Below are 5,000 nucleotides of genomic sequence, written 5' to 3'. Positions count from 1 at the left end.
CGCACGGCAATTTAATGCCACGCCCACGCCAGCGTAGAGCTCTCCTCGCAATCCCCAAGCTCGGCGGTCCGCACCAGCCACGTCGGCCAGGCCTCCGACTTGCGAGCAGGGGCAGCGGCCACCGCCGCCGTGACGTCGCGGCAAGCAGACAGCCGCGCAGCAGCTGCCAGCACCTTGGCACAAGCACGGCAAATGAATGCCACGCCCACGCCGCGGATAAGCAGCCCCAACGCGCCCGACGGCTTGGAGCGGGTCCCGAAGACGGTGGCCGGAATCGGGTCGTCGCCGGCCGGAAAACGGGTCATCGATGCCGGCAATACTTCGGGCCATGAGGCCCCCCACCTTAGTCCGAGTTTAGCAACAGCCCACATATCCCCCGCGGCAGGCCTATGGGCGCCAGGCCAGCGCGCCCCATGGCCAGTCAGGGGGCACCCCCCTAAAGAGCAATAAGTGTCATTGAAGCTCTGGCAGGGGGAGACACTACTAGGTCCCAGCTGTCACCCCCCCTCTAAAAAATTCATTTCTTGGTATTTTGAGCTGAAATTTTGCACAGAGGTTGGCAAAAATCCAATCCAACTTTATTAATTTTTCCAGAATTTTTCGAGGTCGGGAAGTATTTTTTTTTATTTTCCTACCATTAAAAATCGAGGAAATCGGAAAAAATAGGAACCGGCTCGGAATGACCCCAAATTCAGTGGGCAGCCTCATAAAAATATGGCTGATTTTACTGGATTGATTTCATGTGGAAAGCACGACGTTTTGTTGTAGGAATGCGGGAACCCCGGCGGCTCGCCTGCCGCGGCCAGCGACGTCGGGCTGGCCCCTGCAGCGCCTAGCCTCTCCCACGCGGGGGGCAGGCCAGAGCGCGGGGGGCCAGGGCCCGAAGGCAGCCCCCCCGCGGGCGAGAGAGCAAGCCAGCAGGGGCTGTCCGCGCGTCGCGCAGCGCGGCATGGCTGCGGGGGCCGCGCGCGCGCGCCCAAGCGCCCAAGGGCCCCCAAGGGCCCCAGGCCCTCAGGCCCCAGCGCCCCAGCGCCCAGCGCGGGCGGGCGCGCGCGCGCGTGTGGTCTTTGAGGGGCGCCGGCCTGGTGGCTCCCTAAAGAGCAATAAGTGTCATTGCAGCTCTGGCAGGGGGAGACACTACTAGGTCCCAGCTGTCACCCCCCCTCTAAAAAATTCATTTCTTGGTATTTTGAGCTGAAATTTTGCACAGAGGTTGGCAAAAATCCAATCCACCTTCATTAATTTTCCCAGAATTTTTCGAGGTCGGGAAGTATTTGTTTTAATTTTCCTACCATTAGAAATCGAGTAAATCCGCAAAACTAGGAACCGGCCCGGAATGACCCCAAATTCAGTGGGCAGCCTCATAAAAATATGGCTGATTTTACTGGATTGGTTTCATGTGGAAAGCACGACGTTTTCTTGTAGGAATGCGGGAACCCCGGCAGCTCGCCTGCCGCGGCCAGCGACGTCGGGGACGCTGGCCTGCGCTGTCGAGCCCGCGAGGGCTGTCTCCGCGGCAGGCCCCCCCTGAACGGGGCACGACAGGCCACCGCGCTGGCTCGTCCAGCGTCGACAGTCCCTCGTCCAGGTTTCAGATCGCGCCAAGTCGAACCCATGACCTGCTCAAGCCATCGTGCGCTGCCGAATTCGCATCTGCGTGTAGGCTGCCATTCCACGCGGCAGCCCCTGTTTTCGTCAGCGTGCCCCCCTGACGAATTTTCCTGCCTGGCCCAGTCCAGCGTCCAGCCCCTGTTCGTCGAAAAATCTGCGCTGCCGATTTTCCACGCGGCAGCCCCTCTTTTCGTCAGCGTGCCCCCCTGACGAATTTTCCTGCCTGGCCCGGCCAGTCCAGCCCCTGTTCGTCGAAAAATCTGCGCTGCCGATTTTCCACGCGGCAGCCCCTCTTTTCGTCAGCGTGCCCCCCTGACGAATTTTCCTGCCTGGCCCGGCCGGTCCAGCATCCAGCCCCTGTTCGTCGAAAAATCTGCGCTGCCGATTTTCCACGCGGCAGCCCCTGTTTTCCTCAGCGTGCCCCCCTGACGAATGTTCGTCGAAAAATCTGCGCTGCCGATTTTCCACGCGGCAGCCCCTCTTTTCGTCAGCGTGCCCCCCTGACGAATGTTCGTCGAAAAATCTGCGCTGCCGATTTTCCACGCGGCAGCCCCTCTTTTCGTCAGCGTGCCCCCTGACGAATTTTCCTGCCTGGCCCAGTCCAGCGTCCAGCCCCTGTTCGTCGAAAAATCTGCGCTGCCGATTTTCCACGCGGCAGCCCCTCTTTTCGTCAGCGTGCCCCCCTGACGAATTTTCCTGCCTGGCCCGGCCGGTCCAGCCCCTGTTCGTCGAAAAATCTGCGCTGCCGATTTTCCACTCCGCAGCCCCTGTTTTCGTCAGCGTGCCCCCCTGACGAATTTTCCTGCCTGGCCCGGCCAGTCCAGCGCCCAGCCCCTGTTCGTCGAAAAATCTGCGCTGCCGATTTTCCCCGACGAACCTGCAGCTGCACAAATCCGCGCTGCCACTGCCCCATTGTCTGGACCAACAGTCTTTTCCATCAAGCCCTGGACTATAAATCGTCCAGACTCATCGCCAGCACCCGCTGCCGATTCTGCCGACTTTGCCGATTTCGTCGGCGCTGCCGATTCCAACACTGCCCGCCGTGCCTGAACCAGCGCTGTTTCGTCAGCGTGTCCCCTTGACGAATTTCCCTGCCTGGCCTGGACAGTCCATCTTCCAGCCCATGTTCATCGAAAAATCTGCGCTGCCGATTTCCCCGACGAACCTGCAGCTGCACAAATCTGTGCTGCCGATTTCCCCCCCTGTCGGCATGGCTGCCGCTGCCCCGATGTCCAGACCAACAGTCTTTTTTGTCGACTTTGCCGATTTTGTCCGCGCTGCCGATTCCAACACTACCCCCTGCATCCAAACCAGCATTGTTTCGTCAGCTCTTCCCCTGACGATTTTAGCCCTGTAACAAACAGTAGGCCTCCAATCCCGCCAACGGGAGCCAAGTTGATAGGGAAGAGAATTGAATGACGCGCCTGGTCCTCGCACCCCGCCACCCGAGGGGCCTTTTTCCCGGCAGCCTCTGAAAAACTCTAGCTTTCACGGTCCTCGCCGCCCCTCACCACCATGGCAGGCCTCTAATCCCACCCATCAGCAGTTGTAGCCGATAGGGCAGTGATTTGAATGACGCGTCGCGGGCCTCCGGGTCATCTCACCCGGCCATTAATTGGAGCGTTTTTGGCTGGCCGAGGATGGGGGGATGGATCTCTTCTTCCGAAAAAGCAAACAGTACATCGGGAGTTATGTTGACGGGGCATGGAATTGAATGACCCGTCGCGGGCCGCCGGGTCATCTCACCCGGCCATCCCGGGGAGCGTTTTTCCCGGCAGCATCGGGGAAACTCTTGCTTTCACTGCCCGCTGCCCAAGTCCCCACTCGAATCGGCCCCCCGCGCCAACAAGCCAACGCTGCCGAATCGGCAGACACTGCTGCCGAATCTGCCGACACTGCCCCGCGGGCTGCCACTGCCCCAGTGTCTAAACCAGCGGTCTTTCTCATCGAGCCTTGGACTATCCAGTCCGTCCTGACTCATCGCCAGCACCTGCTGCCGATTCTGCCGACTTTGCCGATTTTCTCGGCGCTGCCGATTCCAACACTGCGCCCACCGTGTCTGAACCAGCGCTGTTTCGTCAGCGTGTCCCCTCGACGAATTTTCCTGCCTGGCCTGGACAGTCCACCGTCCAGCCCGTGTTCGTCGAAAAATCTGCGCTGCCGATTCTGCCGACTTTGCCGATTTCGTCGGCGCTGCCGATTCCAACACTGCCCGCCGTGCCTGAACCAGCGCTGTTTCGTCAGCGTGTCCCCTCGACAAATTTTCCTGCCTGGCCTGGACAGTCCATCGCCCAGCCCATGTTCGTCGCAAAATCTGCGCTGCCGATTTTCCCCGACGAACCTGCAGCCGCACAAATCTGCGCTGCCGAATCTGCCGACACTGTCCCGCGGGCTGCCACTGCCCCAGTGTCTAAACCAGCAGTCTTTCTCGTCGAGCCTTGGACTATCCAGCCCGTCCAGACCCATCGCCAGCACCCGCTGCCGATTCTGCCGACTTTGCCGATTTCGTCGGCGCTGCCGATTCCACCACTGCCCGCCGTGCCTGAACCAGCGCTGTTTCGTCAGCGTGTCCCCTCGATGAATTTTCCTGCATGGCCCGGCCAGTCCAGCGTCCAGCCCATGTTCGTCGAAAAATCTGCGCTGCCGATTCTGCCGACTTTGCCGATTTCGTCGGCGCTGCCGATTCCAACACTGCCCGCCGTGCCTGAACCAGCGCTGTTTCGTCAGCGTGTCCCCTCGACGAATTTTCCTGCCTGGCCTGGACAGTCCACCGTCCAGCCCGTGTTCGTCGAAAAATCTGCGCTGCCGATTCTGCCGACTTTGCCGATTTCGTCGGCGCTGCCGATTCCAACACTGCCCGCCGTGCCTGAACCAGCGCTGTTTCGTCAGCGTGTCCCCTCGACAAATTTTCCTGCCTGGCCTGGACAGTCCATCGCCCAGCCCATGTTCGTCGCAAAATCTGCGCTGCCGATTTTCCCCGACGAACCTGCAGCCGCACAAATCTGCGCTGCCGAATCTGCCGACACTGTCCCGCGGGCTGCCACTGCCCCAGTGTCTAAACCAGCAGTCTTTCTCGTCGAGCCTTGGACTATCCAGCCCGTCCAGACCCATCGCCAGCACCCGCTGCCGATTCTGCCGACTTTGCCGATTTCGTCGGCGCTGCCGATTCCACCACTGCCCGCCGTGCCTGAACCAGCGCTGTTTCGTCAGCGTGTCCCCTCGATGAATTTTCCTGCATGGCCCGGCCAGTCCAGCGTCCAGCCCATGTTCGTCGAAAAATCTGCGCTGCCGATTCTGCCGACTTTGCCGATTTCGTCGGCGCTGCCGATTCCAACACTGCCCGCCGTGCCTGAACCAGCGCTGTTTCGTCAGCGTGTCCCCTCGACAAA

This window comes from Populus nigra, chromosome 2, assembly GCF_951802175.1.
Source record: "Populus nigra chromosome 2, ddPopNigr1.1, whole genome shotgun sequence".
Lineage (NCBI taxonomy): Eukaryota > Viridiplantae > Streptophyta > Magnoliopsida > Malpighiales > Salicaceae > Populus > Populus nigra.
The sequence above is the reverse complement of the archived record's forward strand: the minus strand, read 5'-3'. Positions refer to the sequence as shown.